Source organism: Limanda limanda, chromosome 17 (genome assembly GCF_963576545.1).
Source record: "Limanda limanda chromosome 17, fLimLim1.1, whole genome shotgun sequence".
Taxonomy (NCBI): domain Eukaryota; kingdom Metazoa; phylum Chordata; class Actinopteri; order Pleuronectiformes; family Pleuronectidae; genus Limanda; species Limanda limanda.
In genome coordinates, this window is record NC_083652.1 from 12,382,950 (window position 1) to 12,396,641 (window position 13,692).

At 47.4% G+C, this 13,692-nt stretch overlaps 1 protein-coding gene and 1 pseudogene across 1 annotated transcript in view; both read left to right on the forward strand.

Annotated features, from left to right (window-relative positions):
- Positions 1-4,535: 4,535 nt before the first annotated feature.
- The window catches only part of prr36b (proline rich 36b), a 30,312-nt gene continuing 21,155 nt past the window's right edge, over positions 4,536-13,692 (forward strand). The window contains exon 1 of the mRNA XM_061089979.1: positions 4,536-4,653. The gene's annotated coding sequence lies outside the window, so the exon portion shown is untranslated. The remainder of the gene's footprint in view (positions 4,654-13,692) is intronic.
- On the forward strand, positions 10,827-12,815 carry LOC133022992 (uridine-cytidine kinase-like 1; annotated as a pseudogene).

Below are 13,692 nucleotides of genomic sequence, written 5' to 3' on the forward strand. Positions count from 1 at the left end.
TTCGCGCTAGTGGAGTGTGACACTGCTCGTGCTTTCTGAATCCACTTGTGTCAACAGGGGTTTGATTTATGAATATCTCTACAGAGAAACATGGCGGCTGTGTGTGATGTGGTGGGTGTGTCTCCCAGCGGTGCCAGCTCCTCTCTCTGTTGACAGGAAGGAGACTCAGACCTGTGCACAATGTGACTGTACACGCTGGGGAACACAAAGCCCAGAGGGAACATGCCTGTATCTGCTGCTGGTAATGAGTTGTGAGCCAGTCAAAGGTGAGACCCCTGACTGGAGGCCAGGTTCTTGGGGCTTGACTGAGTGCCAGTGCTTGTGTGATCTGGCTGCCCCCAGCTGGACTGTGGGCCGGGGGGGAAAAAACAATGAGATAAATAGGACGGAAACGGCGCTGCAGGGAACACAGCCCTGCCCCTTCCTGCCTCCGCTGCCGCTCACCACCGCCTGTGTGAAGAAAACACCTTCCTCTCTTTGTTGTGGCTGGGTGACCATGCCAATACGTCCATCAGCGCCAGGCCAGCAGGCACCAGGAGGCACCGCCCTCCTCCTGCTCTGCTTCCATGTCTCTCATGCACTTGCACACGCACACCTGCACGATCACATGTTAATTTTTTAACTCCTGAAAATAACCTGAGGAATCCTGCAGATATTTCTGTGGGCTTGACTTGACCTTCAGGTTTGATGTGGATGGAGTTCTCTAAGCTGACAGGCCGAGCAGTCTGAGGTCAGTGCACTTCAGAGGAGAAGCTTCCTCTTGAAACCTGAGCAAGAGCGATAAAGAGGAAAGAGGCAAATGTTTGTAGAAAATAATACTAATAATAACATTTATTTATATAGCACCTTTAAAATATGTTTGTTTCAAAGCAAAAACGCAAAGAGTAGAGAAATAACAATCAGCAGGATGCAATGTGACAAGAAAGCCAGACAACAATGTTGAAGTGATTGAAAACAAAGTATAATTCAATCTAATAAATGTTTTTAAGACTGTCCCACAAAAACTTGATCACATAAAGCAGTAAAATGAATAAATGAAAATATATAAAATAAAACGTGATAGGGAGTCGACATCACATGAAAGCAGGTCTATAAAAATGAGTTTTAAGAGGTGATTTAAAAGAGGTCACCTATTCTTATCCTTATCTCCTCAGGCAGGTCGTTCTAAAGCCGAGGGGTCCTGATGGCAGGAGCACGGTCACCTTGAGTTTTCAGCCTGGACTTTGGAGCAGCCAGCAGGATCCATCTGAGGATCTAAAGCTGCGAACAACCACATGGGGGGTCAACATATGATGTAGATGGAGGTCAGATTCCCGGCGTGCTTCAAAAGGGATCAGCAAAAATAGCTAATGGAAGCAAGGATGTGTTTAAACCAGTGAGAAGTTAAAGCTGCTTGTGTATTTTTTTTAGTTTAGTGCCATATATTTGCAGCCTGAGTCGATCCGAACCTCCCCTGTCCAGCATTTGGAAAGCGAGCACCACCGGCTTGACAGGCCCGAAGCCCACATCCCCGACTGAGCAGCACACAAAGGCCTGGCTCATGTAGACAGAGGCAAGTGGCTGCTGGGGGCTGAGCAGCGGGGGCAGCAGACAGACAGGCAGGCAGGCAGGCGGCAGGCCCTCCTCTCTCACACTATCTCTGATGAAAAGCCCTGTTCTGGTGAGGAACGTGGCGCACAGAAACAAAAGGTTTTTAATCCACGAAACAACGCCCCTCAGTGTCGCACTGTGACTGAGAGACAACGTGCTCAGCTCCGGGTTTTCACTCTGTCTCTGCTGCTCCGTGCTGTATTTCCTGCTGCTTTTAATTCACTTGCTTTCTATCTGGGACTGTTGGCTCATCTCTGTGACTAAACTCACAGCCAGGCTCACTTGTTAAGCTGCATCAGCTCTGAAGATGCTTTTTCTGTGTAAATCCTCTAATCCTACATCCTAATATGGAAATAAGTGTCTTTTAAATTGTCTCAAAAGCAATCTTAATAAGAATGTTACAATCAACAGGTCTGAAATGTGTTGAGAGATATTCAGGCTCTCGATGCAGCGCTCCAGTGGACAATGCAACCGCTTTAATGCATGTGGTGCAGCAGTAATGCACCGTTAAAGTGTGTGTGTGTGTGTGTGTGTCGTCTGTTAGTGAGTGTGTGTGTGCAGTCATGCATGCAGTGAAGAAGAAAAGGGGTTGAAGAGGACAGAAAAGGGGTCCAGGGGCCTAAGAGGGAGGGCAACAGACAACCGGGAGGAACTTTGGGCAAGACAGTCTGTTGACTTGCAAGAGGTGACATCATCCTTCGTTTGAATAATCCCTCAGGCCGGGAGGTGATTGGCTGATCACTGAGAAAGCAGTGCCCCTGCTATTCGCTATTCATCCCTTTCAATTTCTGCATGGCGCGCTGTGCAGGAGAATGTGGCCTTCAGGGACTCGTAGATTACTAGATTCATTTGTAAAAGTAACAAACACACACAAACGAGTTCATGCCTTTTGGGACCTGATATCTTACATGTTGCATTTATACTGTTTTTATCCATTTCATTAATTATTACGTACAAAATATGAAGCAGTGCAAACGTGTCATAATACAAAAAATAACAGATCTAATAATGACTCTATTTATATTGCAAAACAAACACACAAATTGCACGTTAGCAAAAAACGAAATAAACAAACAGTCGCAATAGAATGAATACAAATATAAAAACTCTAGTGATCACTCATTTCAATGATAAAATCTAGAATAAGGTTTTTAAAGCAAATCAAAGAAGAATCATTTAAACAGATGTAACAATAAAACAAGATAACAAAACAATAATAATATAATAAGAGCGCAGTGATTATTAGATCTGATAAAAAGAGAAAGAGACATGAGCTCCTTCACGTGTGATCATTATTCCGAGGTTTTGTAGCAGCACATGAAGGCAGCGGCAGCCTCTCCTCCTCATCCATCACTTCACCGGCGTACGTGTGTGTGTCCGTGTGTGTGTGTGTGTGTGTGTGTGTGTGTGTGTGTGTGTGTGTGTGTGTGTGTGTGTGTGTGTGTGTGCAGCGTCACTCTCCTTCTGAGAGACAGCCAGCTCAAATCGTGGCAGCTTGTAGTGGCACTTCCGGTGGCAGCAGAGACTGCCACTGGTTTGTAAAGGCAGCTATCAGTTTCCACAGCTGTTTGTCACTTATTCAGGGAGACTGGGACCAGTGACTTACTTGTTGTTGTTCTGGGGCCTTGATGGTCGAGACCATGAGATGAACTGGAAATTACTGGTTATTAAAGCTGGAAATTTCAGTCCGTATCAACAGTGCTGCTGTCCATGGAGTCATTCTCACATAACTGAATTCATATAAATACTGAAGACAAGACAATAAAACTTAGATAGGTAGGTCAGTAGCTGTTTGTTGTGTAAAGCTTTGTTTGTCATTTGTGGAGTGTATTGCGCTTCACAAATTATGTTCTTATGGATGTTAGTGTATTTAACTAAGAGGCCCTGCAGAATGCTTATATGACATTTTGGCCAAAGTCAACTTAAGATGGTAAATAAAACTGTTAATGGTTTATTTGCAATTGGAAAGTAACATCGTGTGTTTTTGCTGTTGTGTAATACAGAAACACAGATTTCATTTATCAAGCCCTAGTTACTAAAACGTTGTTTCTTTGAGGTGTTTCCATCTACTTTGGTACAGTTATATCAAATAAATTGCTACATGAGCAGTGGCATCTCTGCATCATTGCTCATGGAGTTATTCATCTCATGTAGAATTCTATGAGAATTCTCAAGGATACAAATGTACATATTTTCTTTGGTTCATCACATTTAAGGCAGCTTCTTCAATGCAGTGAAGCTTCAGAGGCAGCTTCCTCTGAAAAGTGTGTGAACTAAGAGTCCTTGCAGAGTGCCAATGAGATCCCTGCATAAGGACAACATTTGGGCCAAAGTCAACTTAAGATGGTAAATAAAACTGTGAATAGTTTATTAACTTCATTCGCAATTGGAAAGTAACATTGTGTGAGTCTCTCTTTGCTGTTGTGTAACACAGAAACACAGATTTCATTTATTCAGCCTACAGTTACTAAACCTTTGTTCCTTTGAGGCGTTTCCATCTACTTTGGTAAAGTTATATTCATAAATGTCTACATGGAGTTATTCACCATCTCACATAGAATGCAAGGCTTATGTAAGGTTTATCATATTAAAGGCTGCCTCAATACAGTGAGGTATCAGAGGCAGCTTCCTCTAAACAGTGTTCAGAGGAAGCTGCCTTTAAACAAACTGGTATCAGAGGCCAGTGAAGAAGCAGCTGCCTCAACACATCAGTGGCAGCTTCTGTTGATACCGGAAGTGCCAGTACGAGCTCCAGCTGCCCCCCCTCCCCTCCCCTTGCTGCTCTTTCTTCCTGTGAACGCGCATCACTTGAGGGACACGGCGCTCGAGACCCAGAAGTTTCTCAGCTCGGCACGGCTCGGCTCGGCTCGGCTTCCCTGCTCTCTCTCTCTTCTCCTCCTCCTTCCTGGTTCCTGGTTCTTCTCTACAGAAGCCGTCCTCTTCCTCCTCCTCCGCCTCTCCTCTTCCTCTCTGACCGGAGGATCGAGCCGGGGCTTGCGGGAGAACACTGGGCGTAGCTGGGGAGGATTCCTCTCGAACCTGCCGCCACACACCGACCCACCGGTAAGTCTCCTGCCGCAGCTAGCATGCTAACAGCCCGCTAACACCTGAGGGTGGTGGGGTCGAATCCCCCGGGAACCGGTCCAACCTCGTGTCCGTCGCCCGGTGGTGTCATCCCGGTGTTTGCATGTGATTCCCCCCGGGGTCACACGGTTCTGTTATAGGTCGAATCCCCGGTTTAGGGGGTCTCATCCCCGGTTCAGTGGGGTCTCATTTTCCTTCTGGACCTGGTTCTTAGGGTCCCGGTGTTTTCCAGAAGGATGGGCCGCCCCTGCTCCTCATTCCCCGGCTCCTGTTTGCTGATGGGGCGGTGGCAGACAGGAGCTGGAACCATCCGCCCCCCCCCCCCCAACTCATCTTTAACATGGGCTCTGCTCCACGATGAGAATCAGTGTGAATTCATGGTTTCTGTGAATCTGCACAGGACACGTTGCTTCTCCTTTGTGAAACCATTTTCCTGAGCTGCTCCCCTCCCCGAACTTTCCAGCCTCAGCTCCCCTCCCTCTCCATCCTCCTCCATGGTGGAAGCCCATTGTTCTGCAGAGGAGCCAAGTGGAGAGTGTGTGAGAGCTGAGACATGTTGCAGAGCCTCCTCTTCCTCATTCTGCTCACTCCTCTCCTCCACTATGCATATTTTAAAAAGCATTGCATGAAGCATAAAGCAAGAATTTCCTGTCAGACCCTGTTTCTGAGAGAGAGAGAATCTCAGATGGTTGTGCACAGACACAGAGCTGGCATGTAATCAGAGGTGATTAATGTCACCCCCCCCCAATAGTGATCAGCTATTGTGGTGTGAGAGTTGGAGCTGGAGGGAGGGGAGGGGGGGCCGTGGCTGTTCCGTCACCGGCTCTTCTCTTTCTGGTGGGTGAGTGCAACAAGACAGATTACACTCCTCTTTGCAGAACAATGGGGGAGGAGGAGGAGGGAAAAACGCTGCCAGTTCCCAAAGCCCGGCCAAGAGCGTTTTAATAAACGGCAAAACATGCAAGGCATTAAAAATCTTTATCCTCAGCCCACAACTCTGCTCCCTTTCCCCTGGGGGGCTGCAGACAGGCGACGGGTGGTCTCCAGCTCTGTGGCCTCGGTGGTCAAGTGTCGGTCGATAACCTGCGGTGATCGACCAGGAGGCATCCATGTCATCCAGAGTAAATGGCGTCCCACGGCGACTAATATGAGCACTTTCAGGGCTCTGTCACCCAGGGCTTGGAGACCCTTCAGGAGGTGGGCTAAGCCATCAGCTCGTCCACCCCCACCCCCCTCCGGTGCGTGGATGAGAGAACGGCTGACTCACAGTGTTGGTGGATGAGGCTGGGAAATGGAGGACAGATGCACGGCCTAATGCAATATTGGCAAATTAAATTTAGCTGCCATTAAAAACCACAGTCAGTTTTTTTATGAAGTTATTTTAGACGATCCTAAAGAGGTTATTCCTGCCAGAGGGATTCTGTGTGTGGAGAGGATCCGACTGAGATTATACTCGTACAAATTAAGCCGATTATCGTAATTGAGATAAATATCAAAAAAATTGGGAGCATTTTGTCAACTGTGGTGTAAGACAATCCTTCATGGATGTGATGTTGAAGCTGTGATTCAGTAAATCAATATCTGGGAAAACCCATTCATCAATTCTAATCAATATAAATCGACGATATTCAAACTAATGATGTGTAAAAGGTCCTTGGTTTCAGTTCTAGCAGCTGCTGATAATTCAGACGTACCAGCAACACGCCTCTTCTGTTGAGATTGTTCTCTGCACATTTGAACACATTGAAGAATTAATTTCCTGTAGAAAAATCTTTCACGAGATTGTAATTTTCAGCTAATTTCAATTTTAATGACCTGTTTTACCCCCGGCTGGCTGCTCGACCCAAGCCTGGTGGATTGTTGCATTAATAGACCTGTGTGTCAGCTTGCCCTTAGCCTAAGGACTGGTGTTGGGGTGGGTGTGACTCAGAATGAACCCCCCCCCCTCCCCAGATCTGAACTTCTCCTTTGTGACAAGGGCAGTTCTGTGCCTCTGGTCATCCTCTGGCTTTTTGCAGCCTGAACCAGTGACCCTTGCTCTTTTGAGCGTCATCACAAAAGATGACTCTAGCTCTGTTTTGAGCCGCGGCAACAACTGCACAATAGTTTCGTGTTGTGAGATTATCAAAACACCAACAGGCTCTATCCCCCCCACCCCTGTTCTCCGGGTGATTGAGGCTTGAGGAAACTGTCGGGGGGGAACCGCAGGGAATTTGCAGAGTGAAGATAAAGCAGAGATAAACTTTTCTGTCGTCTGCGCTCCCAGTCGTGATAGCAGCCCCGGTCGGCGGTGTCACAGTTGTCAGGACACGCAGTTGGCAACTGGCGGCGTGGTTTTTTTGAGGCTGTATTTGCCAGCAGCTGCAGTAATTTGCTGTTTTCGGACGCTCTGAATTCCTCTGGTGGGAGGATGGTTAATGGATGTGGTGCGCAGCCCTGTTGCTAGGCCTCAAGACCAAAATCTTCATGGCACAGTGTGTCAGCAGTGCTCGGCTGTTTGGTTTAACGCACCCGTGGAGATGGTGAAATGAGGCCAACAATGACGTTTGCAATGTCATTTGGTTTGCTTTACCACCTGTGGCACACATATTGATGTCAGCGGGTCTACATTTGTATGGCTGTACTTTTGCTGGTCTGGCCCAGTGGTTGATATGGTTACGATTATTCGAGAGGCTGCCCAGCATGCCCACACCATAGCCTTGTGTGGAATGACAGGCATTTGTGCCAGACACTGGTGCTGACAGAATGACAGACTCCTTTCTACCATCGGCAGCTGTAGGCGTCAATTTGTTTTTCTGTCATTTCAATTTCTGCCGATGACATTTAAATCTGGCTGTGCCCTGTCTCAGCCGACTGCTGCTGTAGAGACACCTCCATGTGAAGGGTCAACTGCACTGGATGGGGTTCTGGTTGTTGTGGATGTCAAAGAGTGGCGTTTTAACACCAGTTTCATGGCGTGTGTGCTTAAATTCTTTGAAAGCTGTAGTTTGTACCATCCAGCCTAGGGATCAGATTCCATCTGGAACGTGCCTTGTTCTACTTCAAACAGGACGACATAATCCTCTTACGGACACGGTTGTTCCACTTGTACTTTGTGTGCATGTGTCCGTGTCCCTCATGCAAAAATCTGGAGAGAGCGCCACCGCCTCTCTGGTGTGGGTCTGCCATCCTGTCCAGATGCATCAGTTCTGCCCTGTTCCTCCATCTCTGTATCTGCTCTATCTGGTGTCAGGGATCCCAGCCACCAGCTGGTCCTGGGCCGGCCTGATCTCATTTACCCACGGCGAGGAGCTTGTTTGTGGGCAGACGGCCCATTATGGAGATGATCCAGCAGCTCTTCAAGTTACAAATTAGCCTCAGTTTCTCTATCTCGCCTCTTTGCCTTGCTGCTCTTCACTTCCTGTCCTCCCCCTTCTTCCTTTTTTATTGTCCTCTCCTATAACCTTGTCACTGCCATCTCCCTTATCTCCCAGGGGAGAGGACTAACAGCATCAGAGGAACCTGCTTGACTAATGCACTTCCTCTGTCTCTGTCTGTTTGTCTGTCTCTTTCTTCACCCTGCCCATCTGTGGAGCCGCTGGCTGCTCCCCACTCTCTCCTGGGCGATCAATATCCTCCCAGTTGAGCTCCGCGCTGCCCTGCTGGTCGCCCCTGCAGGCGGTGGGGCTTACCCAGGCTGGAGTGGGGTCCTCGCTGATGGGGTCTTGTTTGTAGTCGGGCTCTGTCTCCGCCTTTATTGTTTCATGGCTTGTGGACCCTCTAGCCCTGCCTCCCTACAGTATTGTCTGGTTTCTAGGCCATACTGAGGCCTCTGTTACTGCCGCGTATCAGTCCCTCTTGTCTTCCTTGGGCTTCTCTCTGTTCATCTTTCTCTCCGTCCCTGTAGCTGTGTGTGTAAACTGTGTGAGGACAGTCTAGGCCGACTGTACCAGATTAGCATCTCTCTTTGTCCAGTGTTAACAAGCTCTGTCATGTGTTAATCTGCTGTCCCCAGGGGGCCGAGTTTCTCCGAGCATGGACGCCACCATGGGAAGGACGGCGTTTTGAATGTATGCGTTGTCCGCGTCAGATTGTTTGGTGTTTGCTAGGAGGGGGTGGTGGGGTGAATGCACACAATTTACAGCACCTAACTATGAAGGACATAGGAATTCTCTATCTGTGGAGGTCGCACTCGCTTTTTGCTGATTTTTGTATTTTTCTTCTTCACTGCAACAGGAAATTTTATTAACAAAGAGGTATGTTTTTATACTACATGTTTTTAGTCTTGTAATCTCCTAATTTCATTTGTAAAACCTCCAGTATGAATCTCCAAATAGTCCTTGGGATTAGTGCCAGCCTCTCTGATCACATGTCCGTGTGATCCAGGTGTCTGCCTCGCAATCTGCCGCTCGCTCTCACGCAAACCAGCAGCCAAGTAAACAAGACAGAGACAGAAAAAGACTTGTTCCTTCCTCTCAGCGGGGGCCTTTGTTCCGCCTCAGTTTGTCTTATTGAGCATCCCACTGACCCACTGGAAATCCCACTGACCCACTGGAAACCAATGGGTAGATATGACCGTACTGTATGATGGGAGTAGTCTAGATAATTGGCAGATTCTTAAAGGTTTATCTTTATCTGTCTTCATCGCCACGTAAGTTTCCGTCCAGTTGTTTTTACGTGTATTTTGAATTTGAACAAATACTAAAATATTACAATGTTTTACTCTGTCATCATAATCTCTTAATTTCTAGACTAATTTAGATGTAATCTATCTGAGGAAAAGCGTTGCAGTATTAGCCAAATTTGTTGCACAACATTTTGAGACCTGCCTCTCTTGTCTTGGTTTCTTTCCCCTCTCACTCTCCCCTGCTCGCTCGACCCTCCCACTGTTTGGGGGGTGCGGGGACCCCAGAGAGAGTGGTGGGCTTTGTTTTGAGTTTATTTGTGTGCAGGACAGAGGCAGTTTCCTGACCTCACAGGTCAGGGGTGTTCTGGGAATGTGAGTGATGTCATTAGCATCAAGTTGAAGGCAGCACTGGTAAACCCCCCCCAGCTGCTTTTAACAAGCAGTCACATACCTCCAGGACCCCTCATCCGACTTCCACACACAAAGCCATTATTTTTTGTTTGGTATTAATCGACCTCTCATCTGACGGTTGGCACTCAGATGTTTTCTTTAGGGATCAGCAGCAGAGACGTGTTCGTGTGTTGGAGCTGAGGAAGAGGCAGTGACTTGCAGAGCAACCCTCCCACTAAGTGTCGGGGGGGAGAGTCAGTGGTAGCTGTGGTATTGGCTTTGAAAGACTCCTGTGAGTGCTGTTACATAAGTCCTTTACAGTAATGACAGGAGTCCCAATGAGAAAAGCTTACTTTACAGACAGGATGCGTCAGTCTAATACTAATGGGTTTACTGACCATGGAAACCATAGACTGTGTAGAAAGATGGACGATGCATCTCCGTCTCCTCCCGTTATCCATAATTAAGCCAAAATATCCTGAATCAGGATTGACACGCTGCTATACACGCTCCACCAATCAGGAGTCAGTGTCAGCTCAGACATTTATTTTTATCGCATCAATTATTTGAGTGTAATTAGAAGGATCTAAAATGACAGAAACCATCTTTGAAAAACCTATTTGATATGTATTTTGACTTTCTCGTTTTGGCAGTCTCTATGACCTGTATTGCAGTCAATCAACAGGGGGCGATGACGAGGCTTTGGCTTCACTTTTGGGTCGGCGTGATATCGTGCGTCCCTGTTTACAGTTTGTGATGGAAACGCCCTCTTTCAGAAACATCTTGTGTAGAATGCAGCTGCTGGTGTGTTGCTGGTGTCCTGCCAAGATGTGGCTGAGAGTAAATGAATCATGCTGCGTTGGGGAGTGGAAGCTTTACATCTTTACTTTTGATTCAGTTATCTAAGCAGCAAAGATATATCCGTCTCCCTTCCAGTCCCTGTAGCCCTCCTGTGCTTGAATTTACATTTATGGCCCTCTGCCAGCAATCCGCCTCACAACCATTCTAGTTGCTGATAAAGATACTGTTGTATTATACTTTCTGGCAATTCTGTAGTGCTGCAATAAGGATGTAATATATAATGTTAGCTAGCTTACACACGTGAATCTTTGCAAACAATAAAACATATAAAAGATGAACAGTAACTGAATAAAACATGGCTCACCACTCCCTGCAGGTATCAGGTGGCACCGTTTATCCCATTTAGTGGGATTTAATATGAACCCCCCTTAAATCCTGCTGAATTAGGATACAATAAAACTAATCGTATTCATGTCAGTCCAAAACTTTCCACTTGGAATTACGTCAGCAAGAGATTGGCCAGACCCCTCATCAACATAGACTCAAAAAATGCTGTTTTAACCTATAATATAAACTAAGCTCTATAACGGGGATAACCACACTTTTCCACATGTAAGCACTAATGTGAATAAAAGGAAGTTTTTGAAAACAGTAGTAAACTATCCAGAAAACATGTTCCTGACCACAGACCGTCGTCCTGCTCCTGCAGGTTGACGTTGCAAGGTCCCGTTAGAAGGCGGTGGCCAATGCATGACTGGAGAAAGGGCTCTCAAAAATGGAGAACGAGCAGCAAACAGCCTCTTCATCAAACAGTGGAGGTGGATCGCTGGACCGACTCCTCCCGTCAGTGAGCACAGGCCTGACACCTCGGAAAATACCCACCAGCCAGTGCAAGTCTGACCCTCCTCTCCTACGCACCGCCAAACGAACCGTCTACACCGCTGGACGCCCGCCATGGTACAACGAACATGGAACCCAGTCCAAAGACGCCTTCGTCATCGGTCTGTGCGGCGGCAGCGCTTCAGGAAAGACGACAGTAGCCAGGAAAATCATCGAGGCTCTAGATGTGCCTTGGGTTGTGCTTCTTTCAATGGACTCTTTTTACAATGTCCTCAACCCAGACGAGCAGAGGCTGGCCGCCAGTAACGACTATAACTTTGACCACCCTGATGCCTTCGACTTTAGTTTGATGACACAAACCCTGCGCAACCTCAAACAAGGCAAGAGCGTTAAAATCCCTGTGTATAACTTTACAACCAATGATAGACGGAAGGAGTGGAAAACTCTGTATGGAGCCAATGTTATCATCTTTGAGGGAATTATGGCCTTTACAGATAAAGAGCTCCTACAGTTGCTGGACATGAAGATTTTTGTGGACACTGATTCTGACATTCGCTTGGTGCGCCGGTTGAGGAGGGATATTACAGATAGGGGGCGAGACGTCGAGCGCGTCATTAAACAATACAACAGGTTTGTGAAGCCAGCGTTTGAGCAGTACATAGAGCCCTCAATGCGCCTGGCTGACATTGTGGTGCCACGTGGTGGCACCAACATGGTGGCCATTGATCTGATTGTGCAGCATGTACACAGTCAGCTGGAGGAGCGCGAGCTCGGTGTCAGGGCAGCCCTGGCATCTGCAGACCAGGCACAACCACTCCCTGACACCCTCAGCATCCTGGAGAGCACACCCCAGGTCAGGGGTATGCACACCATCATCAGAAATATGGAAACCAGCCGCGATGAGTTGATCTTCTACTCCAAGAGACTGATGCGTCTGTTGATCGAGCGAGCGCTCTCCTTCCTCCCCTCGCAGGTCCACGTAGTCCAGACCCCCCAAGGACAGGATTATGAAGGCAGGACCGTTCGTGGGAATAGGATCACGGGCATTTCCATCCTGCGAGCCGGGGAGACCATGGAGCCGGCACTGAGAGCCGTCTGCAAAGACGTCCGCATCGGCAAGATCCTCATTCAGACCAACCAGGAAACGGCAGAACCAGAGCTTCACTACCTGCGTCTACCTAAAGACATCAGTGAGGATCATGTGATGCTGATGGACGGCACTGTGTGCACTGGAGCCGCTGCCATGATGGCTGTACGAGTCCTGCTGGATCATGATGTTCAGGAGGACAGAATCATGCTGGTGTCTTTGCTAATGGCGGAAATTGGAGTCCATTCCGTGGCCTACGCGTTTCCACAGGTCAAAATCATCACAACAGCTGTCGACAAGAATATCAATGACCTCTTCCACATCATACCTGGTATGGGAAACTTTGGGGATCGATACTTTGGAACGGAGGCGGGTCCGGACCAGAGCGATGAAGATATGGACGACCTTAGTTACTAACGGCGTTATTGACTGTGCGCTAAAGGGTTAGGTGATGCTGGTCAGCGCCCCTCTGAGGCTAATACGAGGATATGCTCTTTGCTTCGGTCAGGCCACGACATTCTGTACAGTTTTGTTCCTCTATATCTCTGAGGAATACCCACAATCCCTTGCCCCCAGGGCTTACCGCTCCCTGCAGGTATATATCTCCACACCAGGTGGCACTGTTTATTCCATTTAGCGGGATTTAATGTAAACCCTTTTAACAATGTTCCAGTGGGCACAAAACAAGACATTCGATGACTTCACCTCGCGCTTCTGGATTGTTATCTGTGGTTAAAACTAGATTTGAATAATTCCATTCCATTCCCAGTAATGGGTCTGAGTAGCGGTAAATGAGCTGGAGAGTTGACTGAGACTACTGTTGTCATTTAGATTGAATAAACAATCAGAGGCCGCTTGCCAGCGCGTGGAGTCTTGGATCAGACATTGTTGCCATTGCAGAGATGAAGAGTGATACGCACTTGCACACACACACAGTAACAAACATTCAATTTATTTCAATCTATTTGGTTCCAGTCTTAAGTCAAACTGCGTCCAATCTGAGGCCGATTGCATCAGCCCACTTACCCATGAGCGCTGGTGCCGTGAGCAAGAGTGCAGTGAATAATTGAGGCAGCTCTGCGGAGTCGTGCTCGTGGCAGAGACCAGTTTGGAGCTCTTGTGCCATTTTAGGACAATGAATCCAGAAATTCTCTAAAAAGAATACTTTATCAATAGATATCAGACTATTGTGAATTTAATATTCACACAAAGAGCATATGACACTTCTCATCTTTAGTCTCTCATGGTTGGATTTATAGAAGTTGAAAATTCAGATGACAAATGTATTGCCTAA